Source organism: Oryctolagus cuniculus, chromosome 2, assembly GCF_051225735.1.
Source record: "Oryctolagus cuniculus isolate XC-2025 breed Fujian yellow rabbit chromosome 2, ASM5122573v1, whole genome shotgun sequence".
NCBI lineage: Eukaryota > Metazoa > Chordata > Mammalia > Lagomorpha > Leporidae > Oryctolagus > Oryctolagus cuniculus.
The window spans coordinates 91239971-91254333 of NC_142868.1; the positions used below are offsets into that span (position 1 = coordinate 91239971).

Below are 14363 nucleotides of genomic sequence, written 5' to 3' on the forward strand. Positions count from 1 at the left end.
TACATTGATAATTGTTATATCTTCCTGTTGAATTGATCCCTTCATCATGATATAGTGTCCCTCTTTGTCTCTCTTAACAGTTTTTGTATTAAAGTTTATGTTGTCCGATATTAAGATGGCTACGCCCGCTCTTTTTTCATTTCTGTTGGCATGGTATATCTTTTTCCAGCCTCTCACTTTCAGTCTGTATGCATCTTTGTTGGAAAGATGTGTTTCTTGTAAGCAGAAATTAGATGGGTTTTGTTCCTTAACCCAGTCATCCAATCGGTGTCTTTTAACTGGACAGTTCAGGCCATTAACATTCAATGTGACTAATGATAAGTGGTAACTTTGCCCTGCCATTTGCCAAAGATATTTTCTAATATATGTTTTGAACTTCCTGTGATCTTTTGCTTGAGTTTTCCTTCGTTTACCTTCTTTCATATTGACGACCGTGTTTCTGTGTTTCTGTGTGTAACACATCTTTAAGCACCTTTTGCAGGGTTGGACGAGGGGCGAGAAATTCTTTCAATTTCTGTTTGTTGTGAAAGGTCTTTATTTCACCTTCATTCACAAATGAGAGCTTTGCAGAATATAATATTCTGGGCTGGCAGTTGTTCTCTCTTAGTACCTGGGCTATATCTCGCCATTTCCTCCTAGATTGTTGGGTTTCTGATGAGAAGTCAGCTGTGAGTCTGATTGGAGATCCTCTGAGCGTAATCTGACGTTTCTCTCTTGCACATTTTAGGATCTTTTCTTTATGTTTCACTGTGGTGAGTTTGATTACAACATGACGTAGTGAGGATCTCCTTTGGTCACGTTTATTAGGGGTTCCATGAGCTTCCTGTACTAGAATGTCTCTGTCCTTCTCCAAACCTGGGAAATTTTCTGCTAGCATCTCACTAAAAAGGTCTTCTAATCCTTTATCCCTCTGCATGCCTTCAGGAACTCCTAGAACCTGAATGTTGGTTTTTTTTAATAGTATCCTGAAGATTCCTGAAAATATTTTTTTAGATTTCTAATTTCCTCTTCTTTTCTTTGCTCTGACTGTATATTTTCCTGTTCTCTGTCTTCTAAGTCCAGTATTTTCTCTTCTGCTTCACTCATAATGTTTTTAAGGCTCTCTAATGTGTTTGTCATTTGATCATTTGAATTCTTCATTTCATTATGATTTCTCATCACTATCACAGTTTCCTGTTGTACTAGTTGTTTCGTTTCATTTTGATTCCTCCTTAATATTTCATTTTCATGAGAGAGATTTTCTATCTTGTCCATTAAGGATTTCTGTAGTTCAAGAATTTGTTTTCGTGAACTTCTTAATGTCCTTATCAATTTTTTGAGATCCGCTTCTTGCATTTCTTCTATCTCATCATCTTCATAATCTTGAATTGGGGTGCCTATTTCATGTGGGGGCATCATAGTTTCTTCCTTGTTCTTGTTACCTCAGTTTTTGCGTTTGTTGTTTGTCATATTGGAGATATTCTTTGGTTTCTTCGGTGTGGTGTTTCTTCTCGTTATACTGTGACTCTAGATTAAATGGACTGTCTGCTTTTGATGGATCTGTAGAGGCTGTGATGGATGTGGCCAGAGAGCTCTGTTTGGTTCTTCAGGGTTAAGGGTGTGCCAAAGGTGCCTCACCCAGTTTGTTCTCTCACTTGCTTGCTCTCTCTCTCTCTCTCTCTTTTATGACTCAGTTGGAAAGTAATTCCACACAGCTGAGTGGGATTGAGGGTAGTTGATGTATGAAATCTGGCCCCTGTGGGTATTTGTCTGCTTACCCCTGGGACCACAGAAAGAGTTTATGTAGCTCTCAGTGTGGTCTCAAGTTTCTCCACAGTCTCTCACCAGTGTGCCCCGGTTACCATGTTTGTGTACTCAGTGAGTTCTCTCCCCCCCCCTCAGATTTTCACAGTCTCTGTTCATTAGCTCCACACTTTCACTAACTAGGTCTTAACTTCCTGTTATTTCTCCCCACCAGAGTCAGGTTTTTCTGCTTGGCTAATGGCAGGCACCTCTCTACATACGTAAAATGGCGCCTGCTCTTTGTCTTGCTGGGCTTTGTAAGGTGAGTGGAGAGAGAGGTTAATGTCCGTGCTGGTTCCCCTTATTTGTTCATTTTTTCTCTTCTCCAGTCAGCCTGGTGAACTTTCCCCTGTGGGGGTTCAGGCCTCGTTCCCTGTGGGCTCTTTCTGCCTTTCCCTGCCAATGTCTCGGGTTACTGAGGTCTTTTTGTCTCATCTCCCCTTCCTGCGCTGGCACGGCTTGGCGGCGGCTCGGCTTCCATGCGGTGGGCAACCTTGCTTTCCCCGTAGGTCCTCCATGTCACATCCACTAGATCCGGAAGAGTTTCCTCTGCAATTTTTTCCTGAGCCTTTTCCTGAGGCTACAGTAATTCCACTTTTATTAAACTATCTTTTCCCGGACTATCAGTGCGCACCCTCACTATTCCGCCATCTTGGCTCACCCCAGTATCTATGTTTTACGAACATTTTCTGTTAAGTGCCTGAACATGACTCTTCTTTTAACATGCATTTTTGAATGGTGGCTTATCTGGTTACAGATTCTTAGTTGAGAGTCATTTTTCTGAAACATTTAAGAAATATTCTGTTGTTATACCCTTTACAGTAATTGATATTTCAGTTGTCAACCTGATTATTTTTCCCTATTAATGTGTGAGTTTTCTAGATAGCTTGTAGCTTCCTCTTTGCTGTAAATAATTTGCTATTTTTTATTTTAATATTTTTAATGAAGAAAAGCAGAGAGGTAATGAAAAAGAGAGCTGTTCCATCTTCTGGTTCACTCCTCATATGCCCAGAAGAGTCTGGTCTCAGCCAGGCTGAAGTCAGGAACCTGGAATGCATTCCATTGTGGTTGACAGCAACCCAAGTATTTGAAGCATCATCTGCTGCCTGTCAGATTATGCATTATCAGGAATCTGGATTATAAGTGGAAGAGCCTGGACTTGAACAAGGCATATTGACAGGGATTCAGGCATCCCAAGAAAATTCTTAACCATGACACCCAATGCTTACCTCCTCATTTATTTTAAAGTAGGTTGGTTGGAGCCTGTTTCAGGGACAGTGCCAGTGACCATAGCCAGGCAACTGGTAGTGCCTTGTCTCACATTACATTAGTTTTTTGCTTATCTTGGTAAGGCTCTTCTATAAAGTGCGATTGATATCCATTTTTCCTGTGGACTAGAACCTCCAACGTGAGTGTAATTTCCAGTTAATCTGGAGTGTCTTAGATACTTATTAGGTTATGAAAGAAACAAATGCTGCCCCATTGCTACTGTGAATTTGCTAGGTAGTGCCAACTGCAGGATGATTTCCTTGAGGCTGGATTTGACCACTTCACTGGCCTTCTATATTTGGATGGTGTAGGCATCTGCACAGCCAGAGAATGTGGCCAAAAATACTCGTAAGTATGAGACATTCCCTGAAGCTCAGGGCATTTAGGTGAGAGCAACCTGCCCATCTTCAGTAGAGTAAGAACATTTATGTTGAGTTCCCTTTTAGCTGGAGTGGGCGGAGACTTGTAATTGTTCTTTGGATTGTTTTTGGCAGAGATCATGCATTTTTAGATGACTTGCTGAATAGTTTTTCTTTTGTAAATTGGGTCCCATGATACACTTGTGTACACGTTACAACATGGTATGTCAATTATAATGAACACTCTCACAAATGTACTGTAGCATAGTTTGTAATAGCAATTCAGAATGAAGATAACTGCTTGTGCATTGCATTTGCAAACTGAAGAATTTTGATTGGGAGGAAAACTTTGTTTTTTAGCTCTTTCTTAGCCTTATTCTCAACATATTGGTTGATCTATTTTTAGACAGATCAATCTGGGAGAGAAGGGACCCAGATATAGACTGATAGTCCCTACTTTTATCTGCTATTTTCTAGTTTGTTCAGCAAGTTGATTTCCCTGAATTGCTTGGGACTCTTTGATGACCTAGATAATGACTTTTAGCCCCTATTAAGTGATTTATGAACAGGTTTAAAGAATTGTAGATTTTCAGGAGCATGTTTTAAGTCTTTATTCCCTGAGTGAGGAACTCTCCTTTTAAATTGCTCCTGGATATGCCTTGAGTTAGTTTTTCACCTGATTTCATTCTGTCTGATGGAGAGGTAGTAAAGGCAATAATTTTTTGCTTTTTGTGTTGAGCTCCATTGCATTAGGACTCTGGCCTCAAAGGTCTCCTATAAAGTTACTATCATATCCTGGCATGACATTTACATTGTCCATGAAACTGATTTTTCCTATGAAGAGTTCCAGGTTTGGCCCTGTCAAGGGCTGCTCTGTGAGACAAGATCAACTGGAGTAGACTAATTCTCCCTTAACCATTCTGTGTGAAGGAAGTTCTGTTCTTTGACAAGTGTTCCTTTAAGCACTATTTGAGAGTTCCAAGCCTGTTCTGGGGGAAACTCATAGTTGACTTTCCTTGATGAAAAAGTTACTTGAACATTTAAATTTTCATAAGAGGTAGACTCACCCTAGGAGAGGATAGCATATTTTGACATAAAAAAACTGTGTTATAAGACACAGTCCCCCAATTTGTATTCTAATGGTTCTAAGAATGCTCAATTTTATATTTTCCCAATATACCCACATGTTAAGAATAGACTGAATGTTCTTGTGAGAGAGTGGGGTTTTTACAGCTGAATAGGATTCTCCATTATCTACTAAGAAGTCAGCAATTTTTCTTCACTCTCAGTTTTACCCAGGGCTCTTATGCAGAAATCCAAATTGTCTGTCCTAAATGTATTTAAACCCCCGGTGCCTCATTTATCATTTGAATACTTTAAAAAATTTATAAGCCTTGAGCATTTTTATTTAAAGAACTTCTGGTCCATCTTTTTTTCCCCCAATCAAGTCAGAATTTAATTACACACAGGAGCAACTCACAGTGATCCAAGAAACAAACAAACAAAAAATACTGGCATAGATTCAATCTCAGAAATACTGCCTGGATTTTACACAACCAGAACACTTTGCAAGCAACCTCTCTTACACCCAATAAACAGACCTGTGGTATTGTAGGCACATCCAGGCCTACAAACAAATAAGTCTAGAATTTCTTGAGTATGTAGGTCACCAGATAATCATTTCTTACCTGGGACAAAACATTTGATGAATTCTGTTTCTTTTGCCACTTGGATTTCAGAAAAATGTTTTTCCACATTCATTGCTTTCATAAGGTTTCTTCTCTGTTTGAATTTGCTAATGTGTAATGAGGGTTGTCGTTTGACAAGAAAACTTTTCCTCACTCATTACATATATAAGATTTTGCCCATGTGTGAATTCTCTGATGCTTGATGAGGTCTAGCTTACACTAAAATACTTTTCCACACTCATTACATTCATAACATGTCTCCCCTGTATGAATTTTCTGATGTACAGTGAGGGTTGATTTCCATCCAAATGAATCTCTACACTCAGCTGTATTCAAAAGTTTCTGCGATGTGTGAATTCGTTGAGGTCTACTGAGGGCTGACTTGGGTGGGGCAAAAGGCTTTTCCACATTAAGTACATTCATAAATTGTTTCAGCTCTGTGAATTCTCTGATGTTTGATGAAGTGCGACTTCCATCAAAAGGCTTTTCCACACTCAATACATTCTTAAGTTTTCTCCCCTATGTGAATTATATGATTTCTAATGAAAGTTAAGTTCCGATATATAGTTTTCTAACATTCATTGTAAGCATGGGGATTTTAACCCATGTGAGTTCTGTGATGCATGATATGGCAGGATTTACAGCTGAAAGATTTCACATAGGGTTTATTTTAGTTTTTTAATTATTTATTTTTTTAACTTTTATTTAATAAATATAAATTTCCAAAGCACAGCTCATGGATTACAATGGCTTCCCCCACCCCATAACTTCCCTCCCTCCAGCAAACCAACAATCTCCCTCTCCCTTTTCGATTCTATTCACATTAAGATTCATTTTCAATTATCTTTATATACAGAAGATCAATTTAGTATATATTAAGTAAAGATTTCAACAGTTTGCACCCACACAGAAACATAAAGTGTAAAATATTGTTTGAGTACTAGTTATAGCATTAATTCACATTGAGCAACACATTAAGGACAGAGATCTTAGATGATGAGTAAGTGCACAGTGACTCCTGTTGTTGACTTAGTAAATTGACACTCTTGTTTATGGCGTCAGTAATCTCCCTAGGCTCTTGTCATGAGTTGCCAAGGCTATGGAAGCCTTTTGAGTTCGCCAATTCTGACCTTATTTAGGCAAGGTCATAGTCAAAGTGGAAGTTCTCTCCTCCCTTCAGAGAAAGGTACCTCCTTCTTTGATGGCCCATTCTTCCACTGGGATCTCACTCACAGAGATATTTCATTTAATATTTTTTCCCAGAGTGTCTTGTCTTTCCATGCCTAAAATACTCTCATGGGCTCTTCAGCCAGATGTGAATGCCTTAAGGACTGATTCTGAGGCCAGAGTGCTGTTTAGTGCATCTGCCATTCTATGAATCTGCTGTGTATCCCGCTTCTGATATTGGATCGTTCTCCCCCTTTTTTCTTCTATCAGTTAGTATTAGCAGACAGTAGTCTTGTTTATGTGATCCCTTTGGTTCTTAGTCCTATCATTATGATCAATTGTGAACAGAAATTGATCACTGGGACTAGTGAGATGGCATTGGTACATGCCGCCTTGATGGGATTGAATTGGATTCGCCTGGTATGTTTCTAATGCTACCATTTGCAGCATGTCAGCTTGAGCATATCCCAAATTCTACATCTCCTCCCACTCTCCCTCTCTTATTCCCACTCTTATGTTTAACAGAGATCACTTTTCAGTTAAATTTAAACACCTAAGAATAATTGTGTGTTAATTAAAGAGTTCAACCAATAGTATTAAGTAGAACAAAAAATACTAAAGGGATAAATATTAAATTGTACATCAACAGTCAGGACAAGGGTTGATCAAGTCACTGTTTCTCATAGTGTCCATTTCACTTCAACAGGTTTCCTTTTGGTGCTTGGTTATTTGTAACCAATCAGGGAGAACATATGATATTTGTCCCTTTGGGACTGGCTTAATTCACTCAGCATGATGTGTTCCAGATTCCTCCATCTTGTTGCAAAATGACCAGATCCTTTTTTTACTGCTGTATAGTGTTCTATAGAGTACATGCCCCATAATTTCTTTATTCAGTCTACTGTTGATGGGCATTTGGGTTGATTCCAGGTCTTAGCTAATGTGAATTGAGCTGCAATAAACATTAAGGTGCAGACAGCTTTTGTGTTTGCCAATTTATTTTCCTTTGGGTAAATTCCAAGGAGTGGGATGGACGGGTTGTAAGGTAGGGTTATATTCAGGTTTGTGAGGAATCTGCAGACTGACTTCCATAGTGGCTTTACCAGTTTGCCTTCCTACCAACAGTGGGTTAGTGTCCCTTTTTCCCCACATCAAAGCTAGTAAGTCTTTTGGCTTTCTTACAAATGGTATCATTATAATTCCCAAACTGCCAGAGGATAGAGTATCTTTGTAGGAAAAATAAACTGATTGAAAACTATGTTACCTCTATTATTTTACATGTCAGAGTCACTTGTAGATTCTGGTCTGCTGTTATCTGGCCTATCACTTTCCTTGTCCCAGTCTTTCATAGATGCTCCCATCATGAAATCATCACGGAGGATCGTTCAACCTGGGCCCTCTTCTGATTTTGCTTCAGTCTGTTTGGCTTTTGAGCTTCTCAGTTGAACTTTTCTCATTTTCAGTTCCATCCATTCCTCTCAGAACACTGATTAAATCTTAGAAACAGTTGATATCAACTTAGCACGCTTTCTAATAGAGCCTCCAGCTTCTTTAACCTTTTCATCAATGTTCTTTTGATGTTTTTGGACAGCATTAAGTAATTGCACCACATCCCTTGTTGCAATTCTCTGAAGATTTCTCTCTCCTTCTTTGTCTTTGACACCATCTGGCTTTACTCTGCACATAATTTCCCACTCTTGCCTCTTATCAATCTGTTTTCTTCTCTCAAGTCTTTCTTGCTTTAACTTTTCTTTTTCCTTTTCCAGTTCTTTATTTTTGACTAAAATGGTGGGTTTACTTTTAGGTGTTTTCTTGTTGAGGATTTTAGCCATGGCATCTGCCCAGCCCATATTAGTTCTAGCACATGATTCTCCAGCATTTTCATTTTCTTTGTCACAGGATTCATCAGCATCCTCATTGTCAGCATCTATTGCTTCATCATCAGAAAAATGACCCTTTTCCAATCCACAGCTTCCTACAGATCCTCCACTGTCGGAAGCATCTTTCACCTCCTCTTCCAGCTCAGATGCTATGACTTTGGCAATCGTTTTCACCTTCTTCTTTTTCTTTAGCAAATTTTTCAGCTTTTTTCCCTGCACTAACACATGAGTTTGCAATGGCCGCAGCCATTTTTCTCTCACTGGAAGTCATGGCCCATCGTTTTTAAGACGAGGACAGTCTGTTACAATAAATTATTTTAGTTTTGGTCATGATATTTTACCAACACTATGACAATTTACCGAAATATGCCTCAATAGGCTCTCCTTAGGGCTTGAAGGTGCATTTCCCACTATAATTTCTACTTCAGACAGAAAATGGAAGAGAAAGAGAGGTTCAGATACAGACAAGCCACAAATGACCCAATGGCAATCATATAAAGGGTTTAGTTGCAAACAATCACAAATTCGGCTTGGAAATAGAAATAACCACAAAATATCTGGTTCAGAATTTGGGTACGAGTCCTATTAACTCTTTTCCTCTCTCCAACAGGGCTCCTATGTCAAATAAAATACACATTAGGCTTCCTAAAGGAGTGTCCCAAGTGGAGGATAAAGGAGTTCTCAGTTTTATATACCAAGTCAACTTACTCTGCTCAGAGGAGAAGCAGGGGACCCACAGAATCAGATGTTTCTTCAACAGTGTAGTGCTTGGGGCAGCCAAAACCTTTGTAGGGAGTCCAAGGGAAAGCCCCAGAACAAAAAGTTCTAGCACCTACTAGACATTTCCCAGGGAGGGTCATTTGAAACAAGAATGACACCCTTGAACAGCTTACATTGCCTGGCTCACCAACAATTGTTGCCACGTTCAAGCCCATCTGGCTACCACATGAAAAGTCCTATAACTCAAGGGTGAGGTGTTGTAGCAAAGAAAGTGAGTTTAATTGGAGTACTAGTAAGCTGAGTCATTGACAGGGATGGTGTACTAAAGAAGCCATCTTGACTTTTCCTTTGTAACTAGTCCTTTTTAAGTATGAGTGGCAGGAAAAGGGGAGGAGGGCAAGGTCAAAGGGTGAGGGATCACTGTAAACAACTTGGCACCTGCAGTTGCCTGAGAGGGATATTGAAACTCTCTGTGGTTGGTTACTTGGCTTTAGAGATGTGGGGCTGTTCAAGTTACTCCTGGATATTCTTAACAAAGCAATATGACAGCACAGACACCAGGCCTTTACCCCTCTTAGAATCCCAGCTTTCAAACATGTGTGGGTCCATCCCTCAACTCCTTCCAAGCTAGGATTCTTAGAAGCACATCACTTAGGGCACTCAGCTTTAGCTCCTTCTTTGTTTCTTTGTCTTTGAAATTCTAGCTTTTTCAGTCTTTGAAACTTTAATGGCTAGCAATCTGACTTTTGTGTTAAATTGTATGCTATTCTCTTCAGCTTTTTTTGTATTGTGTGGAATAGAAGGGAGAAGTTATGCAGTCAGTTCAGTCTTCTAGATTTCCCTGAATTAAGCACAAATTTATTTTTGTACAATGTGATAATTTCCATATTAGCAAATAAAGTTAATTTGAACCCTGTAGCCCAAATTTAGGAATTTAGAGTCAAATTTATAATTTGTGCTTAGCAGTGATAATGAAAAACAGTTTTATCATTATTTTCTTCACCACTGCAGAAGTTTAATTTTGTTTTTTATATTGCACTTGACATTTGAGTAAACAACATTACTTATCTGCATGCCCTGTGTGTTTAAGAATTAATTTTGGTACAAAATGGCCTATTCTCAAAGTAGGCAAGTTTCTTCAGAGTGACTTTTTGATGTTTTTATTTAGATCCACGTCAGAAGATAGTACTCAAGCAGAAACCAGCAGGTAAAGAACTTAGATAGTATTTCCTATAAATAAATATATTGAAAACTAAGAATGAAAAAGTTGATAATTCACAAATATATGCACAATAATTTTTAAGTATCCACACTTGATAAAGTACTGTTACTAAATCAGCTTGGTATTATTTCCCATTCTAGGAACAGATATCAATTAATTTAATATTTTTTTCTTTGGTTGACTAAATTTTTATCAATCACCTATACTTGTGACTCACACAGAGAAATATAGTAAGAGATAGGTACTTATAATTAGTTTGTATAATGTACAAGCTGAACATTTTTCAATAGTTTATGCTAACATTTATAAAAGAAAATTTTGCTTCTTCATTTAGATTGCATTTAGACTAATAAACAAAATATGAACAACTGAGTGAAGGAGTTCCCCACTTTGGAAAAGTTTATATAAGAGATAGCATCATAAGCACACTAAAATTCAATATTTCCCTAAGACCCTCAACAGCCTACAATTTTGTTAACAAGGATGCTCTTGAATTGTCTAAGTTTTAGTTTCTCATTTGTATCAAATGAGAAATGTCTACTCATCTTCTTCATAAAGTTTTCTTTTTTTTATCCTGTATTTTTTCTTGAAATGACTTCTAGTTACATTAATCCACTGCTATGCAGAATTTCTTTTATAGCCACAAGCTATTTTCTAGGCAACGCTATGACATTATATAGTATCTCTCCTTCTTGGTGGAAGACGCTCCATCCTCTAAGAAAGCTGCAGTATTTCTGTATCCATTCTCTCTAACCCCTCTTTTCTTTTTTGAAAGATTTATTTATTTATTTGAAAGACAGAGTTACACAGAGAGAGGAGAGGCAGAGAGAGAGAGAGAGAGAGAGAGGTCTTCCATCCGATGGTTCACTCCCCAATTGGCCGCAACGACTGGAGCTGCGCTGATCTGAAGCCAGGAGCCAGGAGCTTCCTCCGGGTCTCCCACATGGGTGCAGGGGCCCAAGCACTTGGGCCATCTTCCACTGCTTTCCCAGGCCATAGCAGAGAGCTGGATCAGAAGAGGAGCAGCCAGGACTAGAACCGGTGCCCATATGAGATGCTGGCACTTCAGGCCAGGGCATTAACCCACTGCGCCACAGCACCGGCCCTCTAACCACACTTTTATAGACATTTCTTACTTTCAACAAACTAAGTATGAGGGAAAAAACCCTTTTTTTTTTTTTTTTTTTTTTTTTGCCTCTTGTCTCTGTCACTGTCGCCAGGGAGTTGTGATGCAGTGTTCCAGTCATACAGGTCTCCCAACGTTGTACTCATCTAGGATCTGAACTTGCTTTAGGGTAATGGACATGCCTCTTTTGTTTCTCAGTTTATAGTGTCATTCTGCAGCATAAATGCTCAATAGACATTTGTTTATTGAATGAGGTATTACTCTTGAATTTCACATAACCATATTAATTAGTGTTAAGTACTCCAATTGTAACAGATTGTCTCTAATCTTAGAATATGGCATTCAAATATCATCATCATCATCTAGAAGACATCAACTATAGGACAATATAAGCATCATTTGGAGAATATAATTTAGACTATTAATTCATTAGTCTAGCTTTGTTTATAGAATACAGAAAAGCATTCTTTTATTTTTCATTTAAATTTAGTAAGCTAAGCAGGTACAATGCTTTACTGTTATGACACCTATTATGTTTTTCTATATTTCTTCCTTTTTAAAAAGATTTATGTATTTATTTGGAAGTCAAAATTACAGAGAGAGAGACAGAGGGAGAGAGAGACAGAGGGAGAGAGAGAGAGAGAGATTGATTTTCCATCTGCTTGTACACTCCCCGGCTGGCTGTAAGGGCCAGGGCTAGGTCAGGCTGAAGCAGGAACCAGGAGATTCTTCTGGGTCTCCCATGTAGGTGGAAGGGTCCCAAGTACTTTGACCATCATTCACTGCTCTCTCCAGGCCATTATCAGGGAGCTGGATCAGAAGTGGAACAGCTTGTAGGTGGTTTTACTGGTCCCATGTTCTTTTTACATCTATTTTTAATATTTTCTGTTGGAAATCCAGTGAGGGCTGTTGGTAGTTAACTACTTTGGCAGACATAACTAAACAAGATTTTTTTTTTGAAAGACAGACATATATGTAGTAGGACTCAGAAATCTCCATAAATAAATTTCCTTTTTGCTTTTGGGGGGAACTAGCTATATTACAAAGAGTATTTTTGAAGTAGTTGAAAGAGCAACTATAACTTTTGGAGGTACAACATAGCAGAGGTGGGGAGGTCAATATTATGCCACTGTAATTACTGAATTCTTACTAATCTTACTTGTTTTCTCTGCAAATTAATCTTGATTCGTTTGTGCACAATTCATTCTTTTTTTCTCTCCCAGGTTATTTGGGGATTAGAAATAAGGACTCTATAGCTAGAAAAATAGAAAAGAGGCCAAATAATTTTAGCTTGCTTTTGGTGATAATGCATTTAAAAGTAGAAACTTGACAGATATTTATTTTTTACTACAAAATTGAAGGTATAAAGAGGAAGAAATTGCCATACTAATTAAGCATGACTGTACTTGCATTATATCACCTGTTTTATGTCAATCTAAAAGTGTCATTTCCTTATTCACTTAGATCAGACTCACAGGAAAGCACCCAATCAACAAGTAGTAGTAGGTAAGTGTATAGGAAATGTGTGTTAAAATGAGTGTGCATTGGAATTTAATGACTAAGTACTGAGTAAGCCAATGAATTGGTGAAATATTACACAAATAAATAACCTATGAAAAATTACTAATTTTTAAACTGATGAATATTTAAACCACAGTATTTTAAAATTCAGCTTAATAAAGTTCCCTTAAGGTCATTAGAAACTTGCTGCTGTTGATAGAATGGAACAAAAGAATTAAGCCCAATATGATGTAAAAATCAATGAATTAGCTTATAGAAACAAACTCCTAAGCAGAACCATAGGCACAATGCTTCAGGTCTGTGGATTTTTAATAGCCAAAAAATTGTTGATAACTTGAAAACCGAAGTTATTTCGTCTAAAGTATGGAAAAACTAAAATTAATATTTCTTTTAAAAAGATGTTAATATTCATGAACATTTCAGCCAAAAATTTTTTTCTCATTTTATTTTATTTTATTTATTTATTTATTTTTAACAGGCAGAGTGCACAGTGAGAGAGAGAGAGAGAGAAAGGTCTTCCTTTGCCATTGGTTCACCCTCCAATGGCCGCCCCGGCTGGCGCGCTGCGGCTGGTGCACCGCGCCGATTGGATGGCAGGAGCCAGGTGCTTCTCCTGGTCTCCCATGAGATGCAGGGCCCAAGCACTTGGGCCATCCTCCACTGCACTCCCGGGCCACAGCAGAGAGCTGGCCTGGAAGAGGAGCAACCGGGACAGAATCTGGCGCCCTGACCGGGACTTAGAACCTGGTGTGCCGGCGCTGCAAGGGGGAGGATTAGCCTAGTGAGCCGCGGCGCCGGCCTTTTTCTCATTTTAAATACTTCTGATTAACAATGATAGTTTCCCTGAAATCAAAGAAAATCCTAAAGGCTTCAACACGAACCTTTTACTAGGCAGTACCACAACTCTGTGTTTTGCTGTGGGAGGAAATTTACTATCTACAACTTGATCATGTGTTTTTTTCCTCCTCTCCCACAGTAACTAGTAATTCCTTCAAAAGACAACGGAAATGTCAAGGGTTTCAATGAGAAATGAAAATCCTGCCTTTTGTCACCCGATCGCAGCTAAAGGAAACAATAAACCGAGTGTGGACCAACTTGCATGGCGACATGTCTGTTTTTCTTTTCCACTTCCTCCAACTCAGAATTCAATCCCTGGGGTTACACTTTGGCCATTTCAGGACCCTTAACTGAAGGAAGTGTTTCAACTTGAGCTCTTCCTCTTGTCTTCTACATGGCTTTTCTGCCACCTGCCATCCCCTTCTGGTTTATTGCCTAAAGCTCCATAAGTATCAGATGCCTCATGCAGTGTGGTCTCTGTATGATAAACCAAGCTGTTCCTCTCGGATCTTCTCACCAGACTTGGCTTGCCCTGTGAAGGTATGGTAAATCCAGATATTTCTTCCCCTTGCCCTCCCCACGTCCCTAACCTGGGTTTCTGAGGGAAGCTGCAGTGACTGAACTTGCCCAACTGGGACCCACTGCCCCGAGCTTTCCTTTGCCCTTTGTCCACCTGACCAATAGGGCCAGAAGACAGGCAGCTTCCAAAGGACCCACGGGGCTTGGGCTTGGTTCTCAGTGACAAAGGCTAATCCATTATCAGAGTTTGGTGTGAGGAAATGAATTAGAGAA

General features: G+C 39.0%; 1 long non-coding RNA gene and 1 pseudogene across 1 annotated transcript; one reads left to right on the forward strand and one right to left on the reverse strand.

Moving 5' to 3' along the window:
- The first annotated feature begins 1931 nt into the window (after window positions 1–1931).
- Window positions 1932–14111, forward strand: LOC149127896 (uncharacterized). The gene is made up of 4 exons (XR_016229127.1): window positions 1932–2044; window positions 10034–10072; window positions 12678–12719; window positions 13711–14111. It is a non-coding gene; the product is annotated as an uncharacterized LOC149127896 (long non-coding RNA).
- Window positions 7540–8395, reverse strand: LOC100337843 (RRP15-like protein pseudogene; annotated as a pseudogene).
- Window positions 14112–14363: the final 252 nt, after the last annotated feature.